At 38.7% G+C, this 12,945-nt stretch overlaps 13 non-coding genes across 13 annotated transcripts; all 13 read right to left on the bottom strand.

Annotated features, from left to right (window-relative positions):
* Window positions 1-260: 260 nt before the first annotated feature.
* TRNAR-UCU (transfer RNA arginine (anticodon UCU)) lies at window positions 261-351 on the bottom strand. Its single transcript is given in 2 exon segments — window positions 261-296; window positions 315-351. It is a non-coding gene; the product is annotated as a tRNA-Arg (tRNA).
* Window positions 352-1,979: 1,628 nt separating this feature from the next.
* TRNAR-UCU (transfer RNA arginine (anticodon UCU)) lies at window positions 1,980-2,070 on the bottom strand. The gene is given in 2 exon segments: window positions 1,980-2,015; window positions 2,034-2,070. It is a non-coding gene; the product is annotated as a tRNA-Arg (tRNA).
* Window positions 2,071-2,409: 339 nt separating this feature from the next.
* TRNAK-UUU (transfer RNA lysine (anticodon UUU)) lies at window positions 2,410-2,482 on the bottom strand. Its single transcript has one exon. It is a non-coding gene; the product is annotated as a tRNA-Lys (tRNA).
* Window positions 2,483-3,707: 1,225 nt separating this feature from the next.
* On the bottom strand, window positions 3,708-3,798 carry TRNAR-UCU (transfer RNA arginine (anticodon UCU)). Its single transcript is given in 2 exon segments — window positions 3,708-3,743; window positions 3,762-3,798. It is a non-coding gene; the product is annotated as a tRNA-Arg (tRNA).
* A 1,636-nt stretch (window positions 3,799-5,434) lies between these two features.
* TRNAR-UCU (transfer RNA arginine (anticodon UCU)) lies at window positions 5,435-5,525 on the bottom strand. The gene is given in 2 exon segments: window positions 5,435-5,470; window positions 5,489-5,525. It is a non-coding gene; the product is annotated as a tRNA-Arg (tRNA).
* Window positions 5,526-7,154: 1,629 nt separating this feature from the next.
* Window positions 7,155-7,245, bottom strand: TRNAR-UCU (transfer RNA arginine (anticodon UCU)). The gene is given in 2 exon segments: window positions 7,155-7,190; window positions 7,209-7,245. It is a non-coding gene; the product is annotated as a tRNA-Arg (tRNA).
* A 339-nt stretch (window positions 7,246-7,584) lies between these two features.
* Window positions 7,585-7,657, bottom strand: TRNAK-UUU (transfer RNA lysine (anticodon UUU)). The gene has a single exon. It is a non-coding gene; the product is annotated as a tRNA-Lys (tRNA).
* A 1,225-nt stretch (window positions 7,658-8,882) lies between these two features.
* TRNAR-UCU (transfer RNA arginine (anticodon UCU)) lies at window positions 8,883-8,973 on the bottom strand. Its single transcript is given in 2 exon segments — window positions 8,883-8,918; window positions 8,937-8,973. It is a non-coding gene; the product is annotated as a tRNA-Arg (tRNA).
* Window positions 8,974-10,602: 1,629 nt separating this feature from the next.
* Window positions 10,603-10,693, bottom strand: TRNAR-UCU (transfer RNA arginine (anticodon UCU)). The gene is given in 2 exon segments: window positions 10,603-10,638; window positions 10,657-10,693. It is a non-coding gene; the product is annotated as a tRNA-Arg (tRNA).
* Window positions 10,694-11,032: 339 nt separating this feature from the next.
* TRNAK-UUU (transfer RNA lysine (anticodon UUU)) lies at window positions 11,033-11,105 on the bottom strand. Its single transcript has one exon. It is a non-coding gene; the product is annotated as a tRNA-Lys (tRNA).
* Window positions 11,106-11,962: 857 nt separating this feature from the next.
* On the bottom strand, window positions 11,963-12,035 carry TRNAK-UUU (transfer RNA lysine (anticodon UUU)). Its single transcript has one exon. It is a non-coding gene; the product is annotated as a tRNA-Lys (tRNA).
* Window positions 12,036-12,330: 295 nt separating this feature from the next.
* Window positions 12,331-12,421, bottom strand: TRNAR-UCU (transfer RNA arginine (anticodon UCU)). Its single transcript is given in 2 exon segments — window positions 12,331-12,366; window positions 12,385-12,421. It is a non-coding gene; the product is annotated as a tRNA-Arg (tRNA).
* A 339-nt stretch (window positions 12,422-12,760) lies between these two features.
* On the bottom strand, window positions 12,761-12,833 carry TRNAK-UUU (transfer RNA lysine (anticodon UUU)). Its single transcript has one exon. It is a non-coding gene; the product is annotated as a tRNA-Lys (tRNA).
* Window positions 12,834-12,945: the final 112 nt, after the last annotated feature.

The raw sequence follows: 12,945 nt of genomic DNA on the forward strand, positions 1-12,945 counted from the left end.
ATTAGGAAGTGTCCCAACTATCACTACGTTTTTTAACCCCTTGCGTGCGGGGCGTATTTTCCGCCTGTGCTGACTCCGCCTTGCGCGGGCGGAGTCATGACGGAACGGTTTCGTCATCAGCACAGCTCACCCGTAGCTGATGACGGAACCGTTCTGTCATCAGCACGCAAGGGGTTAAGATGGTTGCCGGTATTAGTACTAAATACAGAGAATATAATAATGAATTGGTACTTGGGATAACAGGATAACAGGGATAAAACTGACTCTGGTGGGATTCGAACCCACAACCTTTGAATATCTTTTTTACATTCACCTAGAAGTCCAATGTGCTATCCATTGCGCCACAGAGCCAATCTGCTATAATGAGGTGCAGAGATGTTCTGAAATGAAATAATGAGCTATTAGCTGTTGATCAGCTTTATAAAGTTCATTTGATACTATAACCATGGCTATATTTTGAATATTGAATTGGTGAAATGATATTCACCGTCTCAGACTACATGATACCATTGGTAAATCTACGTACGACTTAAGTTTAGTCAAATGGCACATAATATGTGAGACAGATGTGTATTTCACAACTCCATGAAAGACGTTTTTGCAATTTTAGTAATGGAATATCTTATTCGTCATGCAGGGGTCCACAAAAAGAGCATACAATTAGAGTACTTTTTCTTTAAAGGAAACAACCGCCTGAACAGGGATTGAACCCTGGACCCTCAGATTAAAAGTCTGATGCTCTACCGACTGAGCTATCCAGGCTCTGCTATACTCTACCTTAAAATCAGCTAAACAAATGTGGACGTACACTGACCTACACTTTGTATATTTATATAATTACATATATTAGCAATCAATATTCTAGAGTTTAATAATGAATTGATATTTTAAGCATTTGAAATTTCAGCAGCACACGTAATCCATTATAACTCCGGAAATTTGTACTATCTCATTTTCGGATGACATAGAAATCACGTGTTTAAAATGACACTGTGAAATTAATAAAGGGCCAAATACTATTACTAACTCCTAAATTACATTTTCAGCAGTATCATTGGGAATTTCCTCTTGGGCATAGACTATGCAACATTTTCAAAGCAAACAGTCTCTGTTTAAGTAGACTTTCTTTCACTGCCATTTTGGTAAATGTTTCTGGTGATGGAGAAGCAGGATTGCTGGTTACTGTTTCAATTAGTTATAAAATAGAGGAGGGATAAAATTGACCCAGTTGGTGTTCGAACCCTTAGCGTTTGAATGCTTTTGCTACATTCGCCTAGGACTCCAAGCCGCAATCCATTGCACCAGAGATCCGACCTGATTCAACAAGGTGATCAGAGATTCACAAATAAAAAGATGACCTATAAGTTGTTGACCAACTTTATCAAATTAATCGGACACTAGCTTACATTTTGAACATTGAATTGGATAAAAGATAATCAACATGTCAAACTACATGATACAGTTTGGGTAAGTCTTCTTAACCCTTGTCAAAGAAAGTAGAGCACAGATGGGTATGTAAGGACTCGATCAAGACTTTTTTGAACCATCTGTAATTGGACTTCCCATTCATTGGATCCTGAAAAGAGTATGCAATTGATATACATTTTCTTTAACCAAGCCGCCTGAACAGGGACTTGAACCCTGGGCCTTCAGATTAAAAGTCAGATGCTCTACCGACTGAGCTATCCAGTCTCTGAGGCAGCACCCCACAAAATGACATTATCAACATTAGGAAGTGTCCCAACTATCACTACGTTTTTTAACCCCTTGCGTGCGGGGCGTATTTTCCGCCTGTGCTGACTCCGCCTTGCGCGGGCGGAGTCATGACGGAACGGTTTCGTCATCAGCACAGCTCACCCGTAGCTGATGACGGAACCGTTCTGTCATCAGCACGCAAGGGGTTAAGATGGTTGCCGGTATTAGTACTAAATACAGAGAATATAATAATGAATTGGTATTTGGGATAACAGGGATAAAACTGACTCTGGTGGGATTCGAACCCACAACCTTTGAATATCTTTTTTACATTCACCTAGAAGTCCAATGCGCTATCCATTGCGCCACAGAGCCAATCTGCTATAATGAGGTGCAGAGATGTTCTGAAATGAAATAATGAGCTATTAGCTGTTGATCAGCTTTATAAAGTTCATTTGATACTATAACCATGGCTATATTTTGAATATTGAATTGGTGAAATGATATTCACCGTCTCAGACTACATGATACCATTGGTAAATCTCCGTACGACTTAAGTTTAGTCAAATGGCACATAATATGTGAGACAGATGTGTATTTCACAACTCCATGAAAGACGTTTTTGCAATTTTAGTAATGGAATATCTTATTCGTCATGCAGGGGTCCACAAAAAGAGCATACAATTAGAGTACTTTTTCTTTAAAGGAAACAACTGCCTGAACAGGGACTTGAACCCTGGACCCTCAGATTAAAAGTCTGATGCTCTACCAACTGAGCTATCCAGGCTCTGCTATACTCTACCTTAAAATCAGCTAAACAAATGTGGACGTACACTGACCTACACTTTGTATATTTATATAATTACATATATTAGCAATCAATATTCTAGAGTTTAATAATGAATTGATATTATAAGCATTTGAAATTTCAGCAGCACAAGTAATCCATTATAACTCCGGAAATTTGTACTATCTCATTTTCGGATGACATAGAAATCACGTGTTTAAAATGACACTGTGAAATTAATAAAGGGCCAAATACTATTACTAACTCCTAAATTACATTTTCAGCAGTATCATTGGGAATTTCCTCTTGGGCATAGACTATGCAACATTTTCAAAGCAAACAGTCTCTGTTTAAGTAGACTTTCTTTCACTGCCATTTTGGTAAATGTTTCTGGTGATGGAGAAGCAGGATTGCTGGTTACTGTTTCAATTAGTTATAAAATAGAGGAGGGATAAAATTGACCCAGTTGGTGTTCGAACCCTTAGCGTTTGAATGCTTTTGCTACATTCGCCTAGGACTCCAAGCCGCAATCCATTGCACCAGAGATCCGACCTGATTCAACAAGGTGATCAGAGATTCACAAATAAAAAGATGACCTATAAGTTGTTGACCAACTTTATCAAATTAATCGGACACTAGCTTACATTTTGAACATTGAATTGGATAAAAGATAATCAACATGTCAAACTACATGATACAGTTTGGGTAAGTCTTCTTAACCCTTGTCAAAGAAAGTAGAGCACAGATGGGTATGTAAGGACTCGATCAAGACTTTTTTGAACCATCTGTAATTGGACTTCCCATTCATTGGATCCTGAAAAGAGTATGCAATTGATATACATTTTCTTTAACCAAGCCGCCTGAACAGGGACTTGAACCCTGGGCCCTCAGATTAAAAGTCTAATGCTATACCGACTGAGCTATCCAGGCTCTGAGGTAGCACCCCACAAAATGACATTATAAACATTAGGAAGTGTCCCAACTATCACTACGTTTTTTAACCCCTTGCGTGCGGGGCGTATTTTCCACCTGTGCTGACTCCGCCTTGCGCGGGCGGAGTCATGACGGAACGGTTTCGTCATCAGCACAGCTCACCCGTAGCTGATGACGGAACCGTTCTGTCATCAGCACGCAAAGGGTTAAGATGGTTGCCGGTATTAGTACTAAATACAGAGAATATAATAATGAATTGGTACTTGGGATAACAGGGTAACAGGGATAAAACTGACTCTGGTGGGATTCGAACCCACAACCTTTGAATATCTTTTTTACATTCACCTAGAAGTCCAATGCGCTATCCATTGCGCCACAGAGCCAATCTGCTATAATGAGGTGCAGAGATGTTCTGAAATGAAATAATGAGCTATTAGCTGTTGATCAGCTTTATAAAGTTCATTTGATACTATAACCATGGCTATATTTTGAATATTGAATTGGTGAAATGATATTCACCGTCTCAGACTACATGATACCATTGGTAAATCTACGTACGACTTAAGTTTAGTCAAATGGCACATAATATGTGAGACAGATGTGTATTTCACAACTCCATGAAAGACGTTTTTGCAATTTTAGTAATGGAATATCTTATTCGTCATGCAGGGGTCCACAAAAAGAGCATACAATTAGAGTACTTTTTCTTTAAAGGAAACAACCGCCTGAACAGGGATTGAACCCTGGACCCTCAGATTAAAAGTCTGATGCTCTACCGACTGAGCTATCCAGGCTCTGCTGTACTCTACCTTAAAATCAGCTAAACAAATGTGGACGTACACTGACCTACACTTTGTATATTTATATAATTACATATATTAGCAATCAATATTCTAGAGTTTAATAATGAATTGATATTTTAAGCATTTGAAATTTCAGCAGCACACGTAATCCATTATAACTCCGGAAATTTGTACTATCTCATTTTCGGATGACATAGAAATCACGTGTTTAAAATGACACTGTGAAATTAATAAAGGGCCAAATACTATTACTAACTCCTAAATTACATTTTCAGCAGTATCATTGGGAATTTCCTCTTGGGCATAGACTATGCAACATTTTCAAAGCAAACAGTCTCTGTTTAAGTAGACTTTCTTTCACTGCCATTTTGGTAAATGTTTCTGGTGATGGAGAAGCAGGATTGCTGGTTACTGTTTCAATTAGTTATAAAATAGAGGAGGGATAAAATTGACCCAGTTGGTGTTCGAACCCTTAGCGTTTGAATGCTTTTGCTACATTCGCCTAGGACTCCAAGCCGCAATCCATTGCACCAGAGATCCGACCTGATTCAACAAGGTGATCAGAGATTCACAAATAAAAAGATGACCTATAAGTTGTTGACCAACTTTATCAAATTAATCGGACACTAGCTTACATTTTGAACATTGAATTGGATAAAAGATAATCAACATGTCAAACTACATGATACAGTTTGGGTAAGTCTTCTTAACCCTTGTCAAAGAAAGTAGAGCACAGATGGGTATGTAAGGACTCGATCAAGACTTTTTTGAACCATCTGTAATTGGACTTCCCATTCATTGGATCCTGAAAAGAGTATGCAATTGATATACATTTTCTTTAACCAAGCCGCCTGAACAGGGACTTGAACCCTGGGCCCTCAGATTAAAAGTCTGATGCTATACCGACTGAGCTATCCAGGCTCTGAGGTAGCACCCCACAAAATGACATTATAAACATTAGGAAGTGTCCCAACTATCACTACGTTTTTTAACCCCTTGCGTGCGGGGCGTATTTTCCACCTGTGCTGACTCCGCCTTGCGCGGGCGGAGTCATGACGGAACGGTTTCGTCATCAGCACAGCTCACCCGTAGCTGATGACGGAACCGTTCTGTCATCAGCACGCAAAGGGTTAAGATGGTTGCCGGTATTAGTACTAAATACAGAGAATATAATAATGAATTGGTACTTGGGATAACAGGGTAACAGGGATAAAACTGACTCTGGTGGGATTCGAACCCACAACCTTTGAATATCTTTTTTACATTCACCTAGAAGTCCAATGCGCTATCCATTGCGCCACAGAGCCAATCTGCGATAATGAGGTGCAGAGATGTTCTGAAATGAAATAATGAGCTATTAGCTGTTGATCAGCTTTATAAAGTTCATTTGATATTATAACCATGGCTATATTTTGAATATTGAATTGGTGAAATGATATTCACAGTCTCAGACTACATGATACCATTGGTAAATCTACGTACGACTTAAGTTTAGTCAAATGGCACATAATATGTGAGACAGATGTTTATTTCACAAGTCCATGAAAGACGTTTTTGCAATTTTAGTAATGGAATATCTTATTCGTCATGCAGGGGTCCACAAAAAGAGCATACAATTAGAGTACTTTTTCTTTAAAGGAAACAACCGCCTGAACAGGGACTTGAACCCTGGACCCTCAGATTAAAAGTCTGATGCTCTACCGACTGAGCTATCCAGCCTCTGCTATACTCTACCTTAAAATCAGCTAAACAAATGTGGACGTACACTGACCTACACTTTGTATATTTATATAATTACATATATTAGCAATCAATATTCTAGAGTTTAATAATGAATTGATATTTTAAGCATTTGAAATTTCAGCAGCACACGTAATCCATTTTAACTCCTGAAATTTGTACTATCTCATTTTCGGATGACATAGAAATCACGTGCTTAAAATGACACTGTGAAATTAATAAAGGGCCAAATACTATTACTAACTCCTAAATTACATTTTCAGCAGTATCATTGGGAATTTCCTCTTGGGCATAGACTATGCAACATTTTCAAAGCAAACAGTCTCTGTTTAAGTAGACTTTCTTTTACTGCCATTTTGGTAAATGTTTCTGGTGATGGAGAAGCAGGATTGCTGGTTACTGTTTCAATTAGTTATAAAATAGAGGAGGGATAAAATTGACCCAGTTGGTGTTCGAACCCTTAGCGTTTGAATGCTTTTGCTACATTCGCCTAGGACTCCAAGCCGCAATCCATTGCACCAGAGATCCGACCTGATTCAACAAGGTGATCAGAGATTCACAAATAAAAAGATGACCTATAAGTTGTTGACCAACTTTATCAAATTAATCGGACACTAGCTTACATTTTGAACATTGAATTGGATAAAAGATAATCAACATGTCAAACTACATGATACAGTTTGGGTAAGTCTTCTTAACCCTTGTCAAAGAAAGTAGAGCACAGATGGGTATGTAAGGACTCGATCAAGACTTTTTTGAACCATCTGTAATTGGACTTCCCATTCATTGGATCCTGAAAAGAGTATGCAATTGATATACATTTTCTTTAACCAAGCCGCCTGAACAGGGACTTGAACCCTGGGCCTTCAGATTAAAAGTCAGATGCTCTACCGACTGAGCTATCCAGTCTCTGAGGCAGCACCCCACAAAATGACATTATCAACATTAGGAAGTGTCCCAACTATCACTACATTTTTTAACCCCTTGCGTGCGGGGCGTATTTTCCGCCTGTGCTGACTCCGCCTTGCGCGGGCGGAGTCATGACGGAACGGTTTCGTCATCAGCACAGCTCACCCGTAGCTGATGACGGAACCGTTCTGTCATCAGCACGCAAGGGGTTAAGATGGTTGCCGGTATTAGTACTAAATACAGAGAATATAATAATGAATTGGTATTTGGGATAACAGGGATAAAACTGACTCTGGTGGGATTCGAACCCACAACCTTTGAATATCTTTTTTACATTCACCTAGAAGTCCAATGCGCTATCCATTGCGCCACAGAGCCAATCTGCTATAATGAGGTGCAGAGATGTTCTGAAATGAAATAATGAGCTATTAGCTGTTGATCAGCTTTATAAAGTTCATTTGATACTATAACCATGGCTATATTTTGAATATTGAATTGGTGAAATGATATTCACCGTCTCAGACTACATGATACCATTGGTAAATCTACGTACGACTTAAGTTTAGTCAAATGGCACATAATATGTGAGACAGATGTGTATTTCACAACTCCATGAAAGACGTTTTTGCAATTTTAGTAATGGAATATCTTATTCGTCATGCAGGGGTCCACAAAAAGAGCATACAATTAGAGTACTTTTTCTTTAAAGGAAACAACTGCCTGAACAGGGACTTGAACCCTGGACCCTCAGATTAAAAGTCTGATGCTCTACCGACTGAGCTATCCAGGCTCTGCTATACTCTACCTTAAAATCAGCTAAACAAATGTGGACGTACACTGACCTACACTTTGTATATTTATATAATTACATATATTAGCAATCAATATTCTAGAGTTTAATAATGAATTGATATTATAAGCATTTGAAATTTCAGCAGCACAAGTAATCCATTATAACTCCGGAAATTTGTACTATCTCATTTTCGGATGACATAGAAATCACGTGTTTAAAATGACACTGTGAAATTAATAAAGGGCCAAATACTATTACTAACTCCTAAATTACATTTTCAGCAGTATCATTGGGAATTTCCTCTTGGGCATAGACTATGCAACATTTTCAAAGCAAACAGTCTCTGTTTAAGTAGACTTTCTTTCACTGCCATTTTGGTAAATGTTTCTGGTGATGGAGAAGCAGGATTGCTGGTTACTGTTTCAATTAGTTATAAAATAGAGGAGGGATAAAATTGACCCAGTTGGTGTTCGAACCCTTAGCGTTTGAATGCTTTTGCTACATTCGCCTAGGACTCCAAGCCGCAATCCATTGCACCAGAGATCCGACCTGATTCAACAAGGTGATCAGAGATTCACAAATAAAAAGATGACCTATAAGTTGTTGACCAACTTTATCAAATTAATCGGACACTAGCTTACATTTTGAACATTGAATTGGATAAAAGATAATCAACATGTCAAACTACATGATACAGTTTGGGTAAGTCTTCTTAACCCTTGTCAAAGAAAGTAGAGCACAGATGGGTATGTAAGGACTCGATCAAGACTTTTTTGAACCATCTGTAATTGGACTTCCCATTCATTGGATCCTGAAAAGAGTATGCAATTGATATACATTTTCTTTAACCAAGCCGCCTGAACAGGGACTTGAACCCTGGGCCCTCAGATTAAAAGTCTGATGCTATACCGACTGAGCTATCCAGGCTCTGAGGTAGCACCCCACAAAATGACATTATAAACATTAGGAAGTGTCCCAACTATCACTACGTTTTTTAACCCCTTGCGTGCGGGGCGTATTTTCCACCTGTGCTGACTCCGCCTTGCGCGGGCGGAGTCATGACGGAACGGTTTCGTCATCAGCACAGCTCACCCGTAGCTGATGACGGAACCGTTCTGTCATCAGCACGCAAAGGGTTAAGATGGTTGCCGGTATTAGTACTAAATACAGAGAATATAATAATGAATTGGTACTTGGGATAACAGGGTAACAGGGATAAAACTGACTCTGGTGGGATTCGAACCCACAACCTTTGAATATCTTTTTTACATTCACCTAGAAGTCCAATGCGCTATCCATTGCGCCACAGAGCCAATCTGCGATAATGAGGTGCAGAGATGTTCTGAAATGAAATAATGAGCTATTAGCTGTTGATCAGCTTTATAAAGTTCATTTGATATTATAACCATGGCTATATTTTGAATATTGAATTGGTGAAATGATATTCACAGTCTCAGACTACATGATACCATTGGTAAATCTACGTACGACTTAAGTTTAGTCAAATGGCACATAATATGTGAGACAGATGTTTATTTCACAAGTCCATGAAAGACGTTTTTGCAATTTTAGTAATGGAATATCTTATTCGTCATGCAGGGGTCCACAAAAAGAGCATACAATTAGAGTTCTTTTTCTTTAAAGGAAACAACCGCCTGAACAGGGACTTGAACCCTGGACCCTCAGATTAAAAGTCTGATGCTCTACCGACTGAGCTATCCAGCCTCTGCTATACTCTACCTTAAAATCAGCTAAACAAATGTGGACGTACACTGACCTACACTTTGTATATTTATATAATTACATATATTAGCAATCAATATTCTAGAGTTTAATAATGAATTGATATTTTAAGCATTTGAAATTTCAGCAGCACACGTAATCCATTTTAACTCCTGAAATTTGTACTATCTCATTTTCGGATGACATAGAAATCACGTGCTTAAAATGACACTGTGAAATTAATAAAGGGCCAAATACTATTACTAACTCCTAAATTACATTTTCAGCAGTATCATTGGGAATTTCCTCTTGGGCATAGACTATGCAACATTTTCAAAGCAAACAGTCTCTGTTTAAGTAGACTTTCTTTTACTGCCATTTTGGTAAATGTTTCTGGTGATGGAGAAGCAGGATTGCTGGTTACTGTTTCAATTAGTTATAAAATAGAGGAGGGATAAAATTGACCCAGTTGGTGTTCGAACCCTTAGCGTTTGAATGCTTTTGCTACATTCGCCTAGGACTCCAAGCCGCAATCCATTGCACCAGAGATCCGACCTGATTCAACAAGGTGATCAGAGATTCACAAATAAAAAGATGACCTATAAGTTGTTGACCAACTTTATCAAATTAATCGGACACTAGCTTACATTTTGAACATTGAATTGGATAAAAGATAATCAACATGTCAAACTACATGATACAGTTTGGGTAAGTCTTCTTAACCCTTGTCAAAGAAAGTAGAGCACAGATGGGTATGTAAGGACTCGATCAAGACTTTTTTGAACCATCTGTAATTGGACTTCCCATTCATTGGATCCTGAAAAGAGTATGCAATTGATATACATTTTCTTTAACCAAGCCGCCTGAACAGGGACTTGAACCCTGGGCCTTCAGATTAAAAGTCAGATGCTCTACCGACTGAGCTATCCAGTCTCTGAGGCAGCACCCCACAAAATGACATTATCAACATTAGGAAGTGTCCCAACTATCACTACATTTTTTAACCCCTTGCGTGCGGGGCGTATTTTCCGCCTGTGCTGACTCCGCCTTGCGCGGGCGGAGTCATGACGGAACGGTTTCGTCATCAGCACAGCTCACCCGTAGCTGATGACGGAACCGTTCTGTCATCAGCACGCAAGGGGTTAAGATGGTTGCCGGTATTAGTACTAAATACAGAGAATATAATAATGAATTGGTATTTGGGATAACAGGGATAAAACTGACTCTGGTGGGATTCGAACCCACAACCTTTGAATATCTTTTTTACATTCACCTAGAAGTCCAATGCGCTATCCATTGCGCCACAGAGCCAATCTGCTATAATGAGGTGCAGAGATGTTCTGAAATGAAATAATGAGCTATTAGCTGTTGATCAGCTTTATAAAGTTCATTTGATACTATAACCATGGCTATATTTTGAATATTGAATTGGTGAAATGATATTCACCGTCTCAGACTACATGATACCATTGGTAAATCTACGTACGACTTAAGTTTAGTCAAATGGCACATAATATGTGAGACAGATGTGTATTTCACAACTCCATGAAAGACGTTTTTGCAATTTTAGTAATGGAATATCTTATTCGTCATGCAGGGGTCCACAAAAAGAGCATACAATTAGAGTACTTTTTCTTTAAAGGAAACAACTGCCTGAACAGGGACTTGAACCCTGGACCCTCAGATTAAAAGTCTGATGCTCTACCGACTGAGCTATCCAGGCTCTGCTATACTCTACCTTAAAATCAGCTAAACAAATGTGGACGTACACTGACCTACACTTTGTATATTTATATAATTACATATATTAGCAATCAATATTCTAGAGTTTAATAATGAATTGATATTATAAGCATTTGAAATTTCAGCAGCACAAGTAATCCATTATAACTCCGGAAATTTGTACTATCTCATTTTCGGATGACATAGAAATCACGTGTTTAAAATGACACTGTGAAATTAATAAAGGGCCAAATACTATTACTAACTCCTAAATTACATTTTCAGCAGTATCATTGGGAATTTCCTCTTGGGCATAGACTATGCAACATTTTCAAAGCAAACAGTCTCTGTTTAAGTAGACTTTCTTTCACTGCCATTTTGGTAAATGTTTCTGGTGATGGAGAAGCAGGATTGCTGGTTACTGTTTCAATTAGTTATAAAATAGAGGAGGGATAAAATTGACCCAGTTGGTGTTCGAACCCTTAGCGTTTGAATGCTTTTGCTACATTCGCCTAGGACTCCAAGCCGCAATCCATTGCACCAGAGATCCGACCTGATTCAACAAGGTGATCAGAGATTCACAAATAAAAAGATGACCTATAAGTTGTTGACCAACTTTATCAAATTAATCGGACACTAGCTTACATTTTGAACATTGAATTGGATAAAAGATAATCAACATGTCAAACTACATGATACAGTTTGGGTAAGTCTTCTTAACCCTTGTCAAAGAAAGTAGAGCACAGATGGGTATGTAAGGACTCGATCAAGACTTTTTTGAACCATCTGTAATTGGAATTCCCATTCATTGGATCCTGAAAAGAGTATGCAATTGATATACATTTTCTTTAACCAAGCCGCCTGAACAGGGACTTGAACCCTGGGCCCTCAGATTAAAAGTCTGATGCTCTACCGACTGAGCTATCCAGGCTCTGAGGCAGCACCCCACAAAATGACATTATCAACATTAGGAAGTGTCCCAACTATCACTACGTTTTTTAACCCCTTGCGTGCGGGGCGTATTTTCCACCTGTGCTGACTCCGCCTTGCGCGGGCGGAGTCATGACGGAACGGTTTCGTCATCAGCACAGCTCACCCGTAGCTGATGACGGAACCGTTCTGTCATCAGCACGCAAAGGGTTAAGATGGTTGCCGGTATTAGTACTAAATACAGAGAATATAATAATGAATTGGTACTTGGGATAACAGGGTAACAGGGATAAAACTGACTCTGGTGGGATTCGAACCCACAACCTTTGAATATCTTTTTTACATTCACCTAGAAGTCCAATGCGCTATCCATTGCGCCACAGAGCCAATCTGCGATAATGAGGTGCAGAGATGTTCTGAAATGAAATAATGAGCTATTAGCTGTTGATCAGCTTTATAAAGTTCATTTGATATTATAACCATGGCTATATTTTGAATATTGAATTGGTGAAATGATATTCACAGTCTCAGACTACATGATACCATTGGTAAATCTACGTACGACTTAAGTTTAGTCAAATGGCACATAATATGTGAGACAGATGTTTATTTCACAAGTCCATGAAAGACGTTTTTGCAATTTTAGTAATGGAATATCTTATTCGTCATGCAGGGGTCCACAAAAAGAGCATACAATTAGAGTACTTTTTCTTTAAAGGAAACAACCGCCTGAACAGGGACTTGAACCCTGGACCCTCAGATTAAAAGTCTGATGCTCTACCGACTGAGCTATCCAGGCTCTGCTATACTCTACCTTAAAATCAGCTAAACAAATGTGGACGTACACTGACCTACACTTTGTATATTTATATAATTACATATATTAGCAATCAATATTCTAGAGTTTAATA

The sequence above is a fragment of the Lissotriton vulgaris genome, chromosome 1_2, assembly GCF_964263255.1.
Source record: "Lissotriton vulgaris chromosome 1_2, aLisVul1.2, whole genome shotgun sequence".
In the NCBI taxonomy this organism is placed as follows: domain Eukaryota; kingdom Metazoa; phylum Chordata; class Amphibia; order Caudata; family Salamandridae; genus Lissotriton; species Lissotriton vulgaris.